General features: G+C 46.2%; 1 long non-coding RNA gene across 1 annotated transcript in view; it reads left to right on the top strand.

Annotated features, from left to right (window-relative positions):
• The window catches only part of LOC138447653 (uncharacterized), a 333,638-nt gene extending 311,867 nt beyond the window's left edge, over positions 1-21,771 (top strand). The window contains exon 3 of the long non-coding RNA XR_011259921.1: positions 20,906-21,771. This is a non-coding gene — a long non-coding RNA (uncharacterized lncRNA). The remainder of the gene's footprint in view (positions 1-20,905) is intronic.
• The last annotated feature ends 2,490 nt before the right edge of the window (positions 21,772-24,261 follow it).

Genomic DNA, 24,261 nt, shown 5'->3' with positions numbered 1-24,261 from the left:
AGTTGCAAATCACAAACTGTGCACAGGCACATTTTCCAATACATGTCATGCGGCCTTTCCACACAACATATGCTAACATAGAAATATATTCACGCTGGTTGTTCTAAATATGTCCACGCAGGCTGCACCAATATATGCCATTATTACCATGTACAGACTCCCAGCCAGTAAATATGCCATGCCACACAAAGTATATCCAGGCTGACTGTCAACCATAATTGTTATTACTGGCTAGATTGGCCTACATTCAATGTGGGCCATATTAGCCAAGTAGTATGTTTGCTTTAACCTTGATGCATAGTCCTGTGCATCAAGGGTAAAGCAAAAAGAGCACTAACAATGCTAACCGTTTGGGCATTCGTGTAGGCATGGGAAAGGCACTTCTGTATTGGTATTATCTGGCTATTCATAGTGCTGGTGCAAAATGGTTTGAGTACCTGAGCAGCTAATAGTAGTGCCTGGCAAATGCATAATACTTATACACAAGCCAAAACAGTTGGCTTTGCCAATGCTTGTTTTAACAGAACTGCAGCAAAAGACACGCAGGGTGTTTTTAAATCGCGTGGTCAAAGGCAGACCTAATTTAGACATTTTTATTATACCAGTTCCGTGTTTACAACTCCAATGAAGTCATAAACTCTCAGAAGACTCCTTTGAGGAAACACTTGCAGGCACATTGAGGACAAAGTTTGATGGCAAGGCGTGTTTTAAGCTTGCTCAAAGAGTTCCAGTGAGGAGGTGTTTTGGGTGAGGAGGGAAGGAACTGGGTGAGAATTGCCATAGGGATTAGCATGGCCATGAGAAGTAATTTCACTGTTAGCACCTGCATTCATATGCATACATTTTTAGTTAATTGAAATTGTGATGTGGGGTTAGCATTTGCATGCCAGGGGAGTGATTAGAAGGGAAGTGGTGACATGAGACATCTCATTCTCACAGCAGTCCCTAAGTGTGACGTTTCAGAAATGAAGGCAACAGGTAGCTGCTTGTAACATTGAAGCATCACCAGAATAGTGTCATTCGAATGTGGAAAGATGTTAGGTGCCCCCACACAAGGAAATATGCCCCTCCCTCACAGCCTCTGATGTTAGCGCCTCTAACAACATTTGAAGTGTTAGTACCCTCTCCCCCCTGACATTCTAGCCTAGGTGCACCTCTGATGCCATGAACCCACCCCTTGATGAAGGGGCCCCCAGGGCGGCTGCATTTAGAGGTGGGGCTGAACACACACTCACATAAAACACTTTCATCCATGCATTCATCCACCAGTTACACAACTCCATGCAGGCATGCATACATAAAACCAAACACAGCATTGAGACAAACACCAACATGCACGCATGCATTCATACATATACATACTAATTTCATTTAAATACACATATATACACTTTTAATTTAAAATAAAAAACACTGACCTTACCTCCATGCACCCTTAAAAAGCATCCACGCAGCCGACGCGTAGACGTGCTGCGTGACAAGAGAGAACTCCTCTCCCATCAGTCAGCGTGGTCACGCTGAGCATTGTGAACACACTGACTGACAGGAGAGGAGTCCTCTCTTGTCATTTAGCATGTCTACGTTGTCAGCTGAATAACGGGAGGCAGCAGAGCTCATTTCTGAGCCTTGCTGTCTCCTTTTATTTTGCTGTTTGTTGCGGAGCCAAACCGCTTTGCAACAAACTGCCAAATCATTGCAGGGGCAGAGAGCAGACAGCACCGTCCCATGGGTGGACACTTGCAAGTGCGAGGCACGGGGCAGTTTGCCCCTCCTGCACCCCCCTTGTGACAGCCCTGCCTGCCGCGGAGTCCCTACCTACTTTAGGTATAGGAAACCTCTGTCGCAGGGAGATGAGAGAATCGAGGTCACGGAGTGAGGGTAAGTAGACCGAGGAATACAAGAGGTAGCAGCAGGGGTGTTTCTAGGTCTTGAAAAGATGTGGGGCTACACTAATGTCGTGACTGTCGGGCTTTAGGGCTAGTTAGAGATTTGGTTGTAGCCCATGAGCTTCTATCCGGGGCTATAACCAAAAGACCCATGGCTATGGCCTCCTCAGCCCCCTGTAGCAATGCCGCTGGGTAGCGGGTCCATGGAAAGCGGGTCAGGGTGATCTGTGTGATCACTATGCGCTGCCATTTTCGGATTCGAAATTTTCACTTTTGAACAAATGGGCAGCGCAGTGATGAAATAGATGCGCCCTCAGTACCGTAAGACAGAAGGCTGTCCATGTGGCTGTCAGTCTCCTCCTGCGCGTAAGGGAAGACCAGCCCCAAATGCCAGGCAAATCTCCCCCGACAAAAAGTACTGCCAGCAGCCCTAGACACGGGTGTCTGCCTAGTTGTGGATCCGCATCGAAGCCCTGCTGTGGTACAGTTGCCTCTGCAGGTGAAGAGCAAGGGGTACACATCGAAATTCCACAACTCACTTAGAATGAAAAACAAAGTGCAAATAAATCAACAATGTTCTTGCAACTAGATTAAAACTTCCATCAGTCCATATGGCATGCATGCAACCCGTGCACTTACAGAAGTATGTTTTTGGCCCAGTTGTTAAGGTGCCAGAAGCCTTCAATTGGTCAGATCCTCTTCAAAATGAAAATTAGCATGACCCCTGTCAGACAGAACGTACTAAGCTGTGGGCTGGCTTTCAGCGACCCTCTAATGTTTTGCCTTTTGTCCTTTCCAAAGCCTGGAAGGGTGACGGATCATGATGTGCTCCTGCGACAGCCCTCGGCCTACACCATGTACCGGGAAACCTTTCATGGCTGAGGGCGTGAGAGCATTTGGTTTGTCAAAGTATTACTAGTATTTGTGGGTACAGCTGTGGCTGGACTTGGGGTGATGCCGAAAAGCCATTCCTCCACAAATCTCTGTGACTGCGCTGGCTGGGCATTGCATCTTCCAATGAACTGCATAAAGACACTGATGTGGTCATACATGGTCATGCAGCTGGTCCTAAACTGACATCTGACGCAAGTGAACCACTGCTGTTTCTCTGTGTACTTTGTTATCACTGCCATCTCTGCTATCATCCAGCTTCAGGTCTGGTATGTATCCCACTACTTCTCAGTGTAAGCATCTGGTTCCAGAGGTTCAGAGGCACCATCGCTGATGGACCGGGCAGCCATCTCCGTCCACCGGGGAGCCATCACCATCCACCGGGGAGCCATCCCCGTCCAGTTGCGAGCCATCTCCACCCACCGGGAAGCCATCTCCGTCCACCGGGAAGCCATCTCCATCCACCGGGGAACCATCTGCTTCCATGAACGATGATTCTGACCCGTGATGTCCCTTCAATCTATCGACATCAGTCGTCATGCACTGCTTCAAATGCGCCAGTCTGTAACCTTGACATTAGACACCCCAGTCATGTTGAGATCCAACAGCAAGGGTGCCAACCCACCAGATAGGCCCAGAAATCCGGAGACTTCCACCTCAGTGGTTGTGTCCTTCTCCCCTGTAACCCTTTCAAGACCTTTTCAACATCACACGTTGTTCGCTCAGTAGTTGTTCACTCCAAATGCTAAGCTCATCAACAAACTGGGCTCCCAATCATTGATAGCACTGCAAATGCGTCCCCATGGTGATTGTACAACTGTTTGGCCTGTTCTCGCTGCGGGTTATACTAATGGACCTCTGGTCTTCTTTGTGCACCACTACTTTTACTGTGTATGATACTTGTAGTACTAGTTGAGTGCATAAAGAGTAAACACCTCTAGATGAATACTGCTGATAATAATGGTATACTCTGTCCACAGACACCTTCTAAGTCTAGGCACTGAGCAATCGACTGATTCGATCAGAGGTCCATCATACGGCAAGGGAGATGCAGAGCTTTCCACCTCAACCGGTGGCATCATGTCCTGGCAGTTCTGTTTAAAAATGCCAGTTCCCCCAAACTACTGCATAATGCTTTAGATGGCATGAAAGTAGGGGTGGGCTGGAGGGTGCACACACATATGGGTCAGGTGATCCAAGAGGATGGCGCGATTCTGTTCGCCATCCTTCTTGGATCCTGTTTATCTGTTTGTTATTAACACCTTTGCCAGCAAACACCTTTAAAAGGGGAGAAGATGGTAGGGGCCTTAGAAAGGATCAGTATTTATGTATTCATAAGGTTCTGCATGCCACGATCAGCCTCTCCAAGGCATAGATAAAGGTGGTAGTGGTTCCAGGTGTTGTCACGGTGCATCCAAGAAGGGCTTCCTCGGCTCAGTGAGATTGTCGGTGATATGGCTGTAGAGGAGCAGGTGGACACATCATCCCTACCTCCCTCCCCCTCACCTCTGTCATACCGGAATAGCAGGAGAAAAGCCCTATGTGGGGCACCAGATATCATCCCAATACCACATCGAGTGCCTGAGAGACGATATGCACTCAGATAACCGAATGTACCCTCACACTGAAAGGGTGGAAGGATGTCGGCACACACTAAGTGAAACTGACAAGGGCAGAGTGCCGTCATGAAGGGATGACACAAAGACGCACTGAAACGATATGCAAATACTGAAGAATAAAGATGTAACTGAGGTAACAAGAGAAACATGTAATTGAATATGAAGAAATCATATATGTGAAGAAGATAAAGTGACCTACTGCCTAATTAGTGTATATAAACAGAAAGGCAAGGTACATGAGACATATATTAGCTTGCTGCAGAGGAAAACATAACGTGGCTAAAGTGGCCATGATGGAAAGATGGACGCCGGGTTCGTATTAAAAACAGGCTACCTCGGAGACAGACCAGGGCTGCAGAGTCAGGAGATGCTGGAAAAACAGCTTCATGTAAAGATTAGAGAGGAGTCTATTTGCCTGGGATCAAGCATGCCATTTCAAGGAATAACTGCAAGGAGCAAGGGTAGTCAAAAGGATAAATTGTTCGCAAGATTGCCCTACTTAATTTTATGCTAATAATAAAGTAGTACTTTGCCATATTCTTTGAGTCTGTCCGGTTAATTTGGTCCGAGATCTTTATTGGTAATTCCATCTAGCACATGAGACGCTTCAAGGTGCTAGAGCACATGGCAAAAGAGGGGTCCTCAAGAAACGGCACAATTAGAGGTGGCTGGCAGCTATAGGAACATCAGCTGAGAAGTTTTGGGATGTTGTTTTAAAATTCTTTTAGCGTGAGGCACTGATTCTGCAAAGACACGCCTGGCAAGCTAGAGTTTTTGTGGATTGGAGTGTGAGCTAGGCAAATGACAAAGAGACTTTCAACGCCTGAATTGATACAGGATTTGACCGTGTGCTAGTGGAGGTCCATCGTTGCTGTAGAGAGATGGTATGACTTCTCTGATCCGTAAAAGAGGCCGAACCAATGCATTCCCTGGCCGGAGGGGGCAAGTGGCCATCCAGCAATGCCCTAGTCAAGCTTGGAAATGATCACCGAGTGTATTATCACAGGTGTTTCAATAAGCACTTTGGTTATTTCAGGAAAGACAGGTGATTCAATAAGCACTTTGGTTATTTCAGGAAAGACGTGATTGCATAAGCACTATACGCACTTTGGTTATTTCAGGAAAGACAGGTGATTCAATAAGCACTTTGCTTATTTCAGGATAGACAGGTGATTCAATAAGCACTTTGCTTATTTCATGAAAGACGCGATTGCATAAGCACTATAAGCACTTTGGTTATTTCAGGAAAGACAGCTGATTCAATAAGCACTTTAGTTATTTCAGGATAGACAGGTGATTCAATAAGCACTTTGGTTATTTCATGAAAGACGTTATTGCATAAGCACTATAAGCACTTTGGTTATTTCAGGAAAGACAGGTGATTCAATAAGCACTTTGGTTATGTTGGGAAAGACAGCTGATTTAATAAACACTGGTTATTTCATGAAAGACGTGATTGCATAAGCACTTTGGTTATTTCAGGAAAGAAAGGTGATTCAATAAGCACTTTGGTTATGTCAGGAAAGACAGCTGATTCAATAAACACTGGTTATGTCAGGAAAGACAAGTGATTCAATAAGCACTTTGGTTATGTCAGGAAAGACAGGTGATTCAGTAAGCACTTTGGTTATGTCAGGAAAGACACGTGATTGAATAAGCACTTTGGTTATTTCAGAAAAGACAGGTGATTGAATAAAGACTTCGACTATGTCAGGAAAGACAGGTGATTTAATAAGCACTTTGGTTATGTCAGGAAAGACAGGTGATTCAATAAGCACTTTGGTTATGTCAGGAAAGACAGGTGATTCAATTAACACTTCAGTTATGTCAGGAGAGACCAGTGATTCAATAAGCACATTGGTTATGTCAGGGAGTCATTGAGGTTTTGTCAGATTGAGTTCTTTGCTTTTTGGGGGTGGCAGATATCGAGAAATGGAGTGGGTTGAGTCAGGGCTGCAGGTGCTCAACATCTCAGGCTGTGGACACTGTTATCTGGAGGTGAGCCGTCATCAGGCTTAATGATGGACGGATACACCCCATGGAATAGCTGTTCCATGCACAGGTTGACAAAGGACTGGTTCATGGACTCAGCATGGCACACCGCATGGGACGGTGGGGGGGGGGGGTGGCTTTGAAGGTTTCATTGGAACAAATCAGGGTCTGTTTGAGAGAAGAGAGGACATTCTCAAGGTCGAGAATTAATCCTGCACCAGCACTTGTGAAAGATGCAGAGAACAAGGTGCAGATGCATTGCTTGCTGCCTGCGGCCAGCATTAGCCCACATTGGAAAGACATTCCCATAGTGCACTGCGCGGAGGAAAGCATTACTACGCAATCAGTCAATTCCCAAGAGGTCGTCCTGGTGCGACGAAGCATTACAAACTGTGAAAGACAATGTCGACTGACCCCTCTGGCCAACCTTACACACCAATGTCAAAATACCCCTCTAGCCAACCTTACACACCATTGTCAAATGACCCCTCCAACCAACCTTACACACCAATGTGAAATGACCCCTCTGGCCAACCTTACACACCAATGTCAAATGACCACTCTAGCCAACCTTACACACCAATGTCAAATGACCCCTCCAACCAACCTTACACACCAATGTGAAATGACCCCTCCAGCCAACCTTACACACCAATGTCAAAATACCCCTCTGGCCAACCTTACACATCAATGTCAAATGACCACTCTCGCCAACCTTACACACCATTGTCAAATGACCCCTCCAACCAACCTTACACACCAATGTGAAATGACCCCTCCAGCCAACCTTACACACCAATGTCAAATGACCCCTCTAGCCAACCTTACACACCATTGTCAAATGACCCCTCCAACCAGCCTTACACACCAATGTGAAATGATCCCTCCAGCCAACCTTTCACACCAATGTCAAATGACCCCTCCAACCAACCATACACACCAATGTCAAATCACCCCTCTAGCCAACCTTACACACCATTGTCAAATGACCCCTCCAACCAACCTAACACACCAATGTGAAATGACCCCTCCAGCCAACCTTACACACCAATGTCAAAATACCCCTCTGGCCAACCTTACACACCAATGTAAAATGACCACTCTAGCCAACCTTACACACCATTGTCAAATGACCCCTCCAACCAACCTTACACACCAATGTGAAATGAACCCTCCAGCCAACCTTACACACCAATGTCAAATGACCCCTCTAGCCAACCTTACACACCATTGTCAAATGACCCCTCCAACCAACCTTATACACCAATGTGAAATGACCCCTCCAGCCAACCTTACACACCAATGTAAAATGACCCCTCTAGCCAACTTTACACACCAATGTCAAATTACCCCTCTAGCCAACCTTACACACCAATCTCGAATGCCCCCTGTAGCCAACCTTACACACAACCGATGAGGCGAGTGACAATGGAGTGGGGGCTTTTTTCACCGAGCGATGAGTCCTCTTCCCTCGAGGTATTAAAAAGCAGTAGGCAGACACATCTATTCCATCAGATGTGTCTGGCAGTGGCAGATATAGGATACACGGATAATACATCATTGCCGTTCACATTTCGCCACACATTGGCCATTGGCCCACGCAATACCTCAACACTGTCAGTAATTAAACATTTGGCAAATTCAAAAGAACAAAAAACCTGACCACCAATAGCGGCTCCAGGCCGCCAGATCATATATAAATGAGGAGATCAGTGATTATGGGGAATGCTTGGAGTTGCAATACATTCAACATGCAAATCACAGAATGCAAAACTCCAGTGGTGAGTATGAAAGCATTTAGACGGACATCTTGAACTGATGGCCTCATGTGTGAAAAGCAAACCTCGAAAACAAAGCACAAGCATCCTAAGAACAAGTCCTTTGGCCATGATTCTGACCGTGTTTCCCAAGCAGCGCCTAACATGTAATGTAAAAGCTGTGAACACTTTTGGGGTGCCATAGCTATGCTTGACTACATTGGGTGGTGTCTTGGACAGTTTTTTTGTTCTGGTTCACTGTTGCATGCTTTAATGATTTTTGCTTTTATATTTTTGATGCTTCGTTTTATTGTATAATTTATATTCTGTATAGCGCAATGAAACTAGATTTGGGAGTTATTTGTTTACGCTTAGTGATTGTTTTTATGTACCTACTCTGCCTGTTACCACTTTAGGGTCTCCTGGAAGAGAGGTTTGCCCGAGTGTCTATTGAGCAGGTCAAACAATGTGCTAAACATCCCCGACCGCCCAGACCGGCCACACATTTGCTCATGGCCTCTTTCATGAAACCCCACAACATATTTCTGTCCTCAGAAGCATAGTAATGGGAAGCAAGGGTGGGTACCGCGATCATAAGGCTTTCAAACAGTGCGACCCCTGTACAGACCAGCCTCAAACCCTGCCCGCAACTACTGAGGATTCCGCTCGTCATGGCAACAAGGATGCAAGCAGGGCACACGGGGGCGAACGGCGTTCACCCACGTTTTGTTCTGAGAGCGACGACGTCCTCCCTGCGATTTAAAGGATTTTTTTAAATGCCTTCAGCCCTTTGAAGTAAAGAGTGCCACGTCCAGTCGCGGCCCCCTGAGTCCTGGAATACTTAACAAGACCACTTGAATGTCTTTATCATGGAGCTGTAAAATTATTCTGCTATGTAGGACACGCTCTGTTATAGATTGTAAACAAAATGGTGGGGGGGCGGGGGCACCTTTTATACTTAGGCAGCAATATTATAGGAACATCTGTACTTCTGGCGAGTGCGTATATTTCATGTGCACTAACTTTAATTAGGAAAGACAAATTGCGTGGCATTTGTATATTTCACTTTGGGATGTGTTCCCTTCCGGTGACGTCACTTCCCTTTGCAGATTTCAGATTACCCTCACTTTTTTTAGGACTTAAGTTCTGGTTGCAAGTCAATGGCCAGCTGCGCCAAGAGCCCGAATTCCAAGGGAGGTGTCTGACTACGCAGAAAGAAAAGATGCCCAGGAGTTACTTAGACAATGGAAGAAGGCGAGGCACGAAGCAGATAACAAAGCAGAGATATGCAACACACGCAGGCTTTGCTCCAGATGGTCTCCCGGGACAGCCCCATTTGTGTTTCTGAAAATGACTGGAATAACCGCAAACTGAAACTGTACCGAGGCTGGGTTGAAAAGAACAGGCCTTTTTAGTGCACTTAATAATGGGCGTTAACCTGTTTCTAAACACTGCCATTGTTGACAAATAATGGAACTAATGCTCAGTGAGATTAAGATATTTGTCCAAGATCACATGCTTTCGTCAAGTGGCGAGGCGGGCAGTTTCCAGGATGTGCAGGTCAGCTACTCGAACAATACCCGGGCCTGTGACCCAGCACTGCACTCGTTCTCTCTGAAGTCCCAGCTCACAGCTTGCCTGCAGTGCTGAATATTAACTGGGATTCAATCAATGCTGGTAACAGTACGGCCAAGTGGTATTTCAATTACCTCTGATGTTTTTTAAATACCACATAACTACAGGTTGGCTGCTATGATCTTTTATTCACTGCATGCAGTAATGTATTTTTACTCCCTTCCGTAAATATCCCATCTGACCCCAACCTGTAGTTGTGTGGTATTGAAAAAATTGAAGGTATTTAAAATACCACTTGTTTCTATCATTCCCACCCTTCCTGTAATGAGGCCCACGATGAGACAGGGTTGGTGAAATGGGGACGCTGTCACTTGAAGCCAGAAACCTATGCAATGCGCTTCCCTTGCTCTAAGCTGCACACCGCTGGTGTCCCGGTGACCCGCCTTGGGGGTAGTTGCTTGGTTTGGCCGATACATTGAGTTTCTGTGGAATGTGAATCTGTCCTCGATATACAGTGCCCCGTGGCCCATGTCTTTTCATCATGAAATCTTTCCATGAAGGCAGTGCAGGGTAATTAGTGGCCAGAGTGTGTATGTACGCTCCCTTAATTGATATTTACTAAACATTAGATTACCTGTAAAATGGTGAGTAAGGGAGTGCTCAACAAATGGTGCAGGGTTAGATCTGCTTCCAAGCAGCAGTTCCTGAAGCACTTCACCAATATTTTTTTTTTAAATGGCAAAGACAGTCTTTTTACACAGCTGAATTCAGTCAGCAGATAATAATGGCCCTCCCCTTTTCTCAATTGTGAAATCCTTTTCTTTCACCACCCCTGGTGGCAAGACAGCATTCAATTGCTCTCGCCGGTCATCTTTCTTACCTTATAAATCTTACATTAATGCAGGGAATCGTGCCCCCGGATCTTAAGATTGCATGCATTGCTTCACTGTAAAATAAATAAATAAATCGCTGGAACCTGCTGCGCTGGGCCATTACTGCCCCATAGCAGGCCTGCCATGGACATCAAAGGTCCTGGAGTCTAGTAGTACGACCGCTGACTGTTTTTCCAGAAACGCATCGAATCCTGGATTTATACCAGTCTGGTTTTGCCCCAGGCATGGCACGGAGTTAGCTTTGGTGCCTCTCTGGGATGAAGCTCTGCATCATTGAGTTACAGCTCAGTCGTCTCTACTGGTGCTCCTGGTCTTGGCCACAGCGTTTAATAACATGGACCATACTCATTTGTAATCCCATCTTAGGAATTTTCTAAGACTATCCACTTCTGCCCTGGCATGGTTTAGAAATGTCCTTTCTGATAGATACCAACAGTTAAGATTGATTTGCTTACCTCAGTGTCCACGCCAGCCCCTTGTGGCTTTCTTTAGGGCTCTCCACGTCACCATTTTTGTTTAACAGTTTATGTCATAATTTGCAAGCATAAGATTTTCATTCAGTCTTACACTGACAACACCCAATAATTATTGTTACAAGCCTGCCCCTAAACATCATCAGCAATCAAGTTCTCATAAGAAACCGCAGAATCTACACACAAAGATGTCTTTGTCTTTATTCCATACTCAGTTCAAGTACAGAGTTTGACAGGCCTCCCCAGGACTACACAGCTCCCTCTTTGATGAGTCTTTTCTGCAACTGTCCTTACTTCGAATCTATCCTTTAGAATATGGAGTTGGTGACCTCAATGGTTCTATTCAGAGTGCCACTAAAACCGCATGTAGTCATATAGGAAAGCCTGGATAACACAAAAGCATGCACACACATAATCCCTCTCCTAACCTTTACGTTGTATGGATAACACCAAGATCCTGGTTTGCAAGAGGTAGAAAGTGCCGTGCTGGAGCCACGTTTCCTTTATTCCAGCTTTACAAATCTTGTGTCACTATTGCCCCTTACATGACCTGCTAATTGTTTTGGGGACCCCAAAACCGTGGTCTCCCTTTCCTCACCAGGTCGGGTTTCTTTATTTTGGTCATCAGTTCTGGAATAAACTTGTATTCCCTGACACTCTTAACTCTATCATACCTTTACTTCATCCTCTCCTGTTTAGACTCAACACTCAAGCAAAGCTCCCTTTAATCCCTAATGTGCTGGATTTCCCCCTCCTCAAAATCTTACATAAGGGTTGACCAGCAGTGCCATAAGCAGCTAATCGATTTTATTCTCCCACACTGCCCCACAAATGCATTCCATTTGCATGCGATTGAATCTCTCCACCCCTCCATTTGTCTGTGGATGATAAAATGATATTTTCTGCTGTTCCACTCAAATGTTTCTTAAATACTTGATCAACTCCCTTGACATGAACTGTACACCGTTGTCTGTCAGCATCTTTCTGGGGTATGCCCTTTTTTGAAACACTTCATCCAAAAAAGTAACAACTGCTTGTGTGTCTTCCTCCATAACTATAATATCTTACACTCAATTAGAATATAAATCCATGGGCACTAACACAAACTTCCTTCTCCCTCTTTCCACATCCAACGGATTGTCCACTGCAACGAAATTCCAGGGCATCTCAGGTAGTTCTAGTGGCCTCAGGGGAGCAGGGTGCACTACCAATACTTCAGCACTTGCCACACACTGTGTACACTTTCCAGCTAAGTTCGCCACATCCCCATGGATACCTGGTCACCAGTAATCTTCTCTAAGTCGTCCTTTCATCTTGGTCATTGAACCACCACAGAATGTTCTCTCTCAATCCTTTAGAGGAATCAGCCTTGTCCATTTGCACAACAACCCTCCTTCCGTAGCACTCAAGTCCTCCTTAACCTTCCAGTATGGCTTCATAGCACCTGTGGTTACAACATTTCTCCAACTCTCCAAAACATCCTTGACCTCTTCACTCATGACTGAATCACTTCCCATCCCACCACACCATTCCTCCTTGCTCACCATGGGCCTCATTGCATGTTTGGCAGTGCAGGAAAAAAGTGGTGGCAATTTCACTTTTTTGGGAAGTAACAGAATTACCTACGTTTTTCCCACACCACCAAAGTACACGTTTTGGCGAAATGAACACTGGCGAAGTAGAAAATTCTCCACTGTGTCTCCAAAAATAGGCAGAATTACTGCTCGGCAATTCTGCCAGTGATCATTCTACCATAATTCCCCAATGGAGTCCATAAATGTGCTGTAACACCACCTTGCCAAAACGTGTAATCCTGTGGTAAACCCGCACGACCAAGTGGCGGTAACAGTAACTGATTTTGGCAGTATTTCAATGGATTTACCCCTGATATATCACCAAACTAGTAATTAGGCCCTTGTCTCAAATCCCTTTTCTGAACTTTTCACAAGGTATCAGGTATGCAAGATAGTTGCCCACAACTCCAGTCCTGCCTTCCTGAAATTAAATTATGGCTGACCATTAATATACTCCAATTTAATCCCTCAAAAATTGAAATATTTTTTCTGGTCCCTAGATATCTTTAAATGGCTCCATCAAGGTGTCCTTCCACTTCTTCTCTACTCAGGACCCTGTCCACTTTTCCAAAAAAAACAAAAGTTTAAGTCTCAGCTACCAAATAAATGTAGTTGTCCGATACTCTTTTTTTCATCTTAAACTGTTACAACTTTTGTTTGGGAGTCCGACCAACCGGTGGTGGGTGCCTTAGTTAACTTGCTCCTAGACAACTGTAATGCCTTACATGTTGACCTGCCCCTTTAAGGTGCCCTCAAAAAGTTTAAAATGCTTCCGTAAAACTTATTTCTGTTTTTGAAAATTGAATTTGATTGATTTCAAAATAACATGGAAAGGTACAAACAAGCCGGAGGTGTTTGCCCTCGACACATGTTTATAACACAGGATCTTTCAACTGTTCTTTTCCCCCACCTCCAAACCCTCCCCAACCATTCTTAAAACTCCTCCACTATATGTGAGAAATCCAGCCCGGAATATACAACTCCAACATAGAGAGGTAAAAAAACGCTTAATTAGAGCTCTGTGTGCGTCTTGCACTCCCACCTACCCCGACCGAGACCAAGCAAGACCAAAAAGGTTAGTTGCAAATCCCATTTCTCAACCCAAAACTATTGTAGAATTGTTGCCATTCACCCTCAATGTATGCACTTCCACCATCGATTTCTTCAGTGATCTTGTCCATATGGTAAATGTTCCTAGCTGTGTCAGTCCCTTCCTTCAAACTCGGGAGTTCCCTTCTCTTCTAATGTCTTGCGAGGCATGCCCTTGCAGCTAATAACAGAAAGCGGGTCATATGCGGTAAAGAGTGCCATTGTCCCTATTATTTGACTAAGACAAAAAGCACTAACATATGATCGAAAACCCATTTCCTCCCTCCCACATCTTTAATCCATCCTATGACCTCGGCCCAATATACCTGGACCTTCGGGCATCTCCACCACATGTGCCAATAATCCGCTCTGTCCCCACATCCACGCCAGCACAGAGGGCTCACTGTAGGGAACATCTTAGAAAGCTGAACTGGATCGTATTGCCACCAATGCAATAATTTCACGCCATGGATTTTATACTGACAGGCTATTGATGTTTTGATAGCCCTCCTACACATGAGGCCCTCCACTGCAACCCCTGTGTTTATAGCAATGCCTTATAGAGTAGTGAGATGAGACCCTTCATCACAGTGTGTCCATCGAGTACATTCTCTACGAGCGTGAGGTCTCTTTGGATCTGGTCTCTCCAGTTTTCTGCTGTGAAGACCCATTTCAGCCTGAGGTAGAGGAGTACAGGCAGCCTTCCAAGACTGGCTTCCAGCTCCTGCCGCCCTATGAACTTCCCTTGCACCAAAAATTGTTCAATCCTGGATAATCCTGCCTCAAACCACTTCTGGTATCACTCTGGATCAGGTATCTTGTCCCGTACCGGGTGGGGGGGCAAATGTGACTCAGCGGATAGGGGCATGTGGTGATTCACTCTGGTTCCCTTGCCCCAAAGCTCCCAGTAAACACCAAGAAATTGGTGTTCTCTGATTCTCCTCGGGAGCCACCCCCTTGGTACCCAGAGCCACTACCCTACCGTGGCCTGGGCACATGTGGTAGCCATTGTTTATCCGGGTCCTCCCGCTTGTGTGGTACCATTGCTCTCATTTGTGCAGCTTTGTAGTATAGTATCAAGTCCGGGAGCCCAACCCCCCCTGTCTTTGGGCGCGTATCGGGGTATCATATCCCACCCTCGGTTTATGGCCTTGCCAAAGGAACCTCACCATCCGGGACTTGAACCGCGCAGGAGGTCCTCCAGAACCCTTATGGGTAAAATTTAAGGAGATACTGCATTCTCAGGAGAAGATTCATTTTCAGTGCATTCAGCCTCCCCAACCATGAAATCTGCCCCTGAAACCAGCTTGTCATGTCGTCAGGGATGTTGCTAGGTCTGTAAAAGATCAGGGGCTAAGATTATGTCAGGACTGGCAGTATTCGGGGCTGCAATAGCCTTTTGGTTGTAGCCCCTGAGCTTCTATCCGGGGTACAACCAAAAGACCCGGGGCTATAGCCCCCTCAGCCCCCCTAGCAACGCCTCTGCATGTTCTTAAATAGTTTGTGAAATAGAGGATGGGAATTTGCTTCACCCAGGTCAAGCCTGGGTCTAACGATGGTAACCCCCAAGTACTGTATCCGTTCGAGTTGGATTTCTAGCCCCAGGGCCCGGAGAGCATCTGCATCCCTACGGCCATCATCTGCAAAGGGACCCATGACAGGCTTTCCTACTTGGGGGTCCTCCTCAGCCACTCAGTTAAGGGTTCCATCAGTAACGCAAATAGAAGTGGTGAGCAGGGACATCCCTGCTGCGTGCCCCTCAGTTTGATGGACCGTGACAATCTCCTGTGCCACTGGGGATTAGTACAGCACCTGTATCCCCTTCAGGATCCTCGCCCCAAACCCATATTTCCACAGGACTCCATAGAGGAAGCCCCAGTCAACCCGGCTTTCTGTGTCTCCTTCAAATTGAACACTGCCCAATCGCTTGGCCTTTTCCAGAACCTCCATCTTCTCTCTGTATCTAAGGAAACGGGCCACTATAGACCTCGGACCTCTGCCACCTCCACCTCCACCTCCTCCTCTGTGAGCCCTTTCTAGTTGAACTTCTTTCCACTGTCTCCCAGTAAGAGAGTATTGATCAGGCCTTGTACCTTCCTCCCAACGTCCGCTGCCATCTCTCCCTTTTGCTCTTTTACCCCAAGAAGTGCACAGGTTGTTTCAAGATCATCCAGTTTTAGCAGCCTGTCCTCCTCACGGGACTCATGATCTGTAAGCCAGTGCCTCGTACATCATATCCAGAAGGTCCACCTGTCGGTGGGTATTCTCCATCCCTTCCATATTGTCCTCCACCTTATCAACCCAACCCTTAAAATCACAGATTGAGGCCTGCATGTCTATTCGAATGCCCTTTATGTCATGCAGGATATCTTTCAGGTCATCTCTGGTCAGGGCCAGTGCTCTCCCACCCTCAGCCATTATGTCTTCAACACTCGGTTGTCGCTAGGATCCTTCTCAGACTTCCTCCTAACCTAAAGCGCTGCAGGGATGCAATCCCAGCCAGCGCACTCTTCTTCTGCCTGAGGCCCTCTCCAGTATGCCTGGATGCCACCACACCCCCTCAGGTCAACTTACAACACAGCTCCAGATGTATCCCTCCGGCCCGTTTGCCCTGGCACAGTCCACTTTTGTGCTTCCCTTTCCTCCATGCCACTCCAATCGTACTGTCTGCCGGCACCAGGCCCCCGACCCCTACAGCAGTCCACGTCTCAGGATGCGGGCCACACGTGCTACTTCACTCCTGTCTCTCCTGAAGGGGACACTAATCTTCGGATCTAGGGCTCTCTCCAGCTCCAGCTCTGTGATGCACCGACTCCTTTCAGGGGAAGCATGGCCCTCATTGGAGTACTCTTCTGTGTTACTCGATCAGCCGTTCTCGCCTGGGGCATCACTGCTACCGGGCCCGGGTCTGCACCGGGCCGGTCTTGTGCTCCATTGGCCCCACCTTGGCAGGTCAGTGTGCCGGAGGAGGGGGGGCACTGGACCCTGACTCCTTATCTGCCCCTCACACACGGGCAAACCGCAACAAGAACTCCTCTGAGCTGGGTGGTGGGTTGTGACTGGCCTAAGTCTGCTGTCAATCTCTTGCCGGGCACACTCCGTCTCACCTTGCCGTCTCTAAGCTGCTGCGCTGTCCGGGTTCAGGAGGAGCTCCTCCCCCGGCTCTGCCAGCCTGGGGTCTTTCAAATCTCTGAATACGTCCATAGCTGCTCCCAGGTGGGTCTCCTGACCAAGCTGTGGGACCGCTGGACCTGGGCCTGTCTGCCTTGCTGTTTGGGTGTGGGGCTTCCAGGGTTTTACTACTGTTTTCCCTGCAGCCCTTTTAATGGCTCAGACCCACCTGCCGCACTGCCTGCTCCGTCAGGGTCGGGCCACCTCAACACCTGCCAGGGCTGCAATCAGCTCGTTCACCCAGCTCACGCTGTGTACAGCTGCCCAAAACTCTGGGGTCGCTCCTTCAACAATTGGGGGAAGCCTCAAACCGCTATCTAAGGATGGTGCATGCTGGAGCTCTGTCTCTACATGACCATATTGGTGCGTGCCCCCTGGTGGTCTCTGTAATACTTATTTATAAGCTACCAAAATGTGCCTCAATTTCAGATTTCCAGCATGGTCTTCACTGCGTGCCGATCACTCTGCATATTACCTTTAAAATCCTCTGTTTGGTCTTTAAGTGCTTCAATGTATTAACCCCCAACATTTGGTTCAAAAACTGCTATTATATCGATCATCACACTGAAGAGATGGTCCCTGGAATGGCCCTTGTGTCCCCTATATGCATGACAGGCCGAAGAATGAGAAACAAGAGATGTCAGTCGCTGTTTGGCCACCCCCATGAGGGCCAGTACATCCTACGTATTCGAGTAGATATTCTCTTAGACAACCGTTCAAACCCTATCCAGCTGATGTCTTCACGGATAGAGGTGCCACATCGCTAGACCAGGTTGACTAATGATAAATATCCAGCCGTCATTTGTGACACCACGACATAGTAACGTTAGCCACGAAGCAAACTCGCATCCTTGCAGGAAATTACGCAGACATGCACGTGCACACACGAAGAACATGCATGCACAGTTCTGTAGACAGAGGACGGATAAATGTACATACTGTCAGAAGCCTTTTTTCCTTTCACTAGCCAAACGCAGGAACGCAAGAAAGCAAGAGACACACAAAGCAAACTTGCAACCGCTTATTGCAACTAACCATATGGAACTTCAGGACCTTATAAGGAACCAGAAGAGCCAAATACTAATAACCCCTAAGGAGAATACCACAATATATATTTGTAGGAAAACCATAGAATGACTGTAGTGAAATCACATGAAGCCACAGGCCTCAGAATAAGGAACGAAGGATGCAGATTCGAAGGGCCAGTGCTCACAGCCAAGAACAAGGGCAGGAGGAACATTCCTGGCTCTATATAGAAATAAGAAGTGGAAACACACTAGACTTCCTCAAGGGTACTGTGAGTCCTGTTCCATATTAAACAGGGTCCTCCAAAAGGACCTAGGAAATGTACAGTTAGAAAGTGTTGTTATACAATACGTAGACAACATCTTGATTTGCATCAAAACAGAAACACAGTGTAGAAACAACTCCGCCCACATGTTGACTGTGCTCGCAGAAAAAGAGTACAAGTTTGGCAAAGCCAAATTACAATATTGTCAAAAAGAAGTACTGTACATTGGAAAAATAATATCACAAGATTGGTGGACAGGGACACCAGAAAGAGCAGAGGCAATTCGTAGGACTCCAAAACCCACAACTATTAGATAAATACAGACGTTTTTAAGACTATGTAATTACTGCAGAGCTTGGGTATTTGACTATAGCACCTACACTAGGCCCTTGTAAAGCGCACTGAAAGATGCACAGAGAGGGAAGGCCACCCCGCAGTGGAAGGAGAAATGACAGAGGCATTTGAAGAGCTGAAGATAGCAATATGAACAGCTCCAGTGTTAGGGATTCCATACTATCAAGACAAATTCTTCTATTCTTGCACTCCAATGGAGTAGTAATGACTGCAATACTGATTCAGAAAACTCCCATGCATACTACAGTGGGAAATGAGACCCAGTGATGAGAGGACACTACACTTGCAAGCAGGCACTGGCTGCAGCCGCAGTTGCTGTGGAAAAGTTAGCAAGCATTACAATGGAATGCATCACCACTCTTTTTGTGGAGCGCGCTCTCTTTACAATACTAGAATGGCCCAAAAGTATTTGACTACCCAAAGAGCTTCGGGGTCTGAGGTGATACTGTCAAACCCAGCTTTCAAGATAGTGAGATGCCGACTTGTCAAACCGGCAACATTCAATGAAGAGGCCATAGAGGATGAAGAATATGTGCACGACTGCACTACAAACATAAAAAACCATGATGACATCCAAAAAGTACAAGAGAATGCACTTGAGGGGGAGACATACTTTATATTGATAGGTCGTTGATCACAGACCAGGCCTCAGGAGAAAGACATACAGAGACGGCAGTAATCAGCTTAAAAGAGGACAGAAAAAGCGAGGTGCTAGTAAGCGCACGTTTACCGTCACATTTTCCAGCACAGGCTACTGAGCTAGTGCTCTAATAGTGGCACAGGAGCATAGCAAGAAGTGCAGTTTATTCAGATTCAGCCTATGTGACACCCACAGTGCATTCTGGGCTGTCACATTGACCGAAGAGGGGCTGCCGACATGCTGATTGGTCAATGGTACAGCATGCGCTCCTATTGGGCAGACTAATAGAGGCGCTCCAGTTCCCACTGCGCATTGCAGTAGCAAAATGCCAGGCCCACACGAGAGGGGAGGATCCCATCTCCAGGGGCAACGAGGCAGCGGGTACGGAAGCAAAACGCTCTGCTTATTTTGGGGACAATACCATATACGAAAAATGGTATTGAAGGAGGGGTATAACACATTACCCATGACACAAATTATGGAATTTCAGGGAGCTGCACCCAAAGAGGAGGAGGAATTGTAGGTGAAAAGGGGATGCTCAATATCTCCAACAGATGCCTTATGGTGGCAAAACAACACAGGGCAGGTAGTGATGCCATTGTCATTATTGCACACTGCACTGACACAGTTGCACCATCTTACCCATATGGGGAAGAATATACTTGCTGCTCATATTGGAGAAGATTGGTTCTGTCCTAACTTGGTGGAACTTGTGGCAGAATCTATGACTAATTGCATTGTTTGTAAACAATTCCCAGCAGGCTATACATTAAGGGTAATGAGAGGGGCCATACCTCGCCCAATCGGTCCATTCCAGCACATTCATGTCGACTATGTGAACACGCTCCAAGTATGTCAGGGCTACTTCTACATGATAGTGGTTGTGTGCCCATTTTCCTGATGGATCAAAGCTGGTCCCTGTTCCCATCCTGATGTTGTTTGAGTGGCAAAATTCCTAGTTTGTAACATTTTCCCACGATAGGGCATGTGTGACGTCCTAAGGTCTAACAAATGGTCCATAATTCGCCAATGAGAAATTTCACTATATCACAACCTTGCTAGGCATACAACACAAATTCTCTTGTGCATATAACCCGCAAGCGAACGGGTATGTGACCACTCAATGGGCTGCTCAAAGAGAATATTGCTAAGATAAAGAATACTTTGAACAAGAGTTGCTTACATTGTTTACCATTGACCTTATTCACATTGCCCAACAATCAAGGGTTCAAACACCATTTAAGCCCACATGAGGTTATAACCAGGCGGCACATGAAACTTCCCCTGGCTCCTCCCACTATGTTATGTTTATGTTATGTTTATTGAGTTTATATAGCGCTTTAAACCAAAGCGCTTTACTATATAACAACAGGTACAAAAGTGAGAGAAGCATATTTAAAAACATGAACAGGTCATATGAACAATTAGTAGAACTATTTACAAGGGGGGGAGAGGGTGGGGAGAGGGTAGAGGAGGGGGTAGGTGAAGGGAGTTACGGTGTAGGATTTGAGGTAGGGGAGAGGAAGGGAGGGGAATGGAAGGGGGAGTGTATTTGTTACCAATTTAAGGTCAGAGGGAAAGGAGAGAGGATGGGGAAAGTAGGGGAGGGCAAGGGATTGTTGGATGTATTGGGTCAAGAGATGTATGAATACACCGCTTCCTTGATGGCTAGTGCCTCTTTTATTTCTCACCAACTGCAGGGACAACGGGAGAGGCCCAAAGCAAAAGAAGAAAACAACAACACAGAAACAAACGAGGAACGATTAAAGACTCCATGACTTTATCCCAGAGAAACTGTCCATTTCCAGGATTTTACCCAAAAAGATTATAAGCCTCGGTTTACGGGACCGTATGTGGTAGAAGAAGTAAAAGAGCGAGCAGTGAAATTGAAAAACAAAAAAGCCTGGAACTAAATTTCCGATATCAAGCCCTGTCAAGCAGCAGCCTCTCCTAGCACCGACAGTGAAAGGGCCAACGTTCCACAAGCAGAAGAATAAACAGATCATCTAAGAGAATCACAGCCCAGCAGAGGCCAACCCATGATTACTCGCTCTCAAACAAGAGAGATAGAGAAAGGACTTCCTAAACATCCAGAGTGAGGATACACTGTCTGTTTATTCTTCTTCTTTCCATACACTGATAGCATTCATCGTGAAAGTTGCGACTGTTATTGCTGCATTATCCCATGCTTTCCCAAGACAATCACCCACCCACCTTTCAAGACCAATTTGTCACTTTGTCAGGAGATCTAACAGTATACGAAGACGTCCTCCTAGTGTATTCTTCTGTGCTTTCCTGGCCTACTTGTCCCAAACATGCCCACAACTGAAGAGGAAATCCATCAGTACTTGCAGTACTTCATGATGCTAGGATACGCGTTGTGTGGGAACAATTATTCCTTCTTGACATGACACAACATTGCGTTCGAGGAGCTTGAACTAATAAAGTACTAACAAGAAAATAACGCATTTCTAGCGCATCACAGGCGGATCATAAATATTTTTAAAGCTACGAAAGGTTCAGAAGCGGAGTAAATAATGAATACCATTATTAAATGTGTGCTATTGTGTGCTATTAAATCTCTTATTTTCATTTGGTATTTTTACTCTTATTTTTTGGCGAATGTCCTTTCTAATAGGAAATAAAGCTGTAACCCCAACTAACACAACCTCAATTTCAGCAGATGTGCGTACCATGTCAGGTGGGAATGTAAGCACTGCTAAAGACATAAAGCGGGTTAGACGCAGTGTTGACACAGAAATATGAGGGGTTGATCTCTATCTCACTGATACTCTTTGAGTATCAAATAACATGTGGTACAAGCACATGACCAAAGTAGGTAAACAAACTACTGGGGAGAGCTGCTACGTCTGCTCTTTTATCACCTACATCATGAGTGCCTCCAGTGAGAAACCTGATGGTGTCTCCCTGGCTGGTTACCAGGGATCTGTCATCCAGGTGGCCAGGACATGGCCATCGCTATTGGATCCAGTTCCTGGGGGAGGACCAGTGAGGGAGGATTACCTGGATAGGGGGTCCTTGGGGAGTGGGAGTGGGACACGGTTTCCCCCATTCCTTCAATACCTTTTACCCATCCTACCATGTAGGATATTCCAAAACACTGCCCCTCCCTTTTCCAGCACAAACACTTTGCACAACACGAAAGACAAAGGACTAACACCAGAGCCGTTTCCCTGACATGTCCCAATACAAAGGTCAGGCAAAGTCAGGCAATTGACCAGAATCACACACATCCGACGGCCCTTTCCCTTCCTTAAAAGGATAAAAGATGGAGCACAAGAGGAGAAAAGCAGACAGCACAACGAACGGGCTAACTCAGTAGAGCAGTTCAAGAGAAGAAGAAAGATGGTTCAGGGCGTGAGTGTGACAAGGGGAGAATCGACCTTGCCCTTTCAGACTAAGGCCCGTGGAACCTCCGCAGAAGGAATAAGTCTGCGAACAGTAGCCAGCGTGTTTTGCAGCAGATGTCAACGGTACACGAGACCCTCCATCGCTGATAACCAAGCCACGGAGAGACGTTGGTCTCCGTGGTATCAACCTTGACTCGAAGGATAAAGAAAGCAAAGCGGTTCATCACACCCGGTGAGTCGAGGTGAGTATCGATAAGAAACCAAACTGTGTTAAACAAAAAGTAGCCAATGGCTGATTTGAACTTTGAAAGGCAAAAAGGATACTGTTGAGAAAGAGGGGGCCAACCAGCTTCGGCAAGTCAAGCACCAGGTGGGTGCTCACTTAAAATGTGCTGATGATTACCCAGTTGTTGAAACTACGATAACCAGAAGGCCTTAGAAGAAGGCGAAAAGAAGGTGAAAGTGGTCATACAGGGGTCTTGCAAACTCCTCTGTACCATCGAAAGTCTTTGACCGACAGATGATCGAAAAAGCAAAGGGAAGTGAATCCTGCATGGTGAAAAGTTAGTACCTGAACTGTATATCGGAAACGAGAGTGAACCCACCAGAAGCCGAAAACCAAAGGTCGATGAGAGTGAAACCTACTGAGGGATGCTTATTTGAAATGGCGAAGTCTAATGTCCCATTGTGAACTGTTTTCACAGATGTTGGCAAGAATGAACCCGACTGAGGGATGCTAACGAGGAAGCAGCGAAGCCTGAAGTTCCTATGAATAGTGTGATAACAGAAGTAAACCCTGCTGAAGGATGTCCACTGTATCCAAGTGTGAATCCTGTGCTGCTGTTTAAAAAGTCATTAAAACTTGTGAGAGTAAGATGCAGTGAAAGACCAGGGGAAGTGAATTGCCTGCTTGTCATTTTCGGTCCGGGCCCGGCCGAGGGAGATCCTGGGGTGAAAAATCATCACCCAAAGTTCTCTGAGAAAGGAACTGTTTTGATTTGTTGAAGTGACTTGCAAGGTGTCAGCACCCAGAAGAGGAGGACCCAGGGGTGAAGCCATCCCCCAAAGTATTTGTGGAACAGAACTTTGTGTTTGTTGAGAAAATCAGACCCTCCAAGACAAGAGACTTTTATTGAAAAGAGACTTAAAAATCGAAGAACCTGATAGCTGGTGTTGAACTGTCGGCTCGTCCTGGGAAAGCTTGAGTGTGTGCTATGCTCAGGAAATTGAAAGCTACCATTCCCCACAATTACAGTGAAATAAGGCCATGCACAGTTATGTGTAATTCAATGGCTACCTCACACCTTGGCCAGAGGTGCGCTGTCAACCGCGGAATGATCATATCATGTGCGTTGTTAGGAGTGAAGGGGGGCCTGGGAGACCCTTCCTCCCTTACAAAATCCACCTAGTGCCTTGCTCAAAACGTGGGGAAGGGAGAACCCTGGCAATCACGTACTGACTTATGATTTGTGAACACTTGTTTCTTTATTGAAACCCTATCCCACACTCTTTCTGTAAGTAGTTGTAAGGAATTGCCAATAGGGTTTTCTTAGTATAGGCCATTTTATTTGACACAACACCACTAGGACTGCCTTATTTTTCATTTGATGGTCGACACTTGCTCCCATCTTAGATTTAGGTTAGGAGTTCTTCCACCCTGCATTCATTGTTCAATAAACACCATT

This window comes from Ambystoma mexicanum, chromosome 3q (genome assembly GCF_040938575.1).
Source record: "Ambystoma mexicanum isolate Mex_15411 chromosome 3q, UKY_AmexF1_1, whole genome shotgun sequence".
NCBI lineage: Eukaryota > Metazoa > Chordata > Amphibia > Caudata > Ambystomatidae > Ambystoma > Ambystoma mexicanum.
This window is presented reverse-complemented; position numbering and strand designations above follow the sequence as displayed.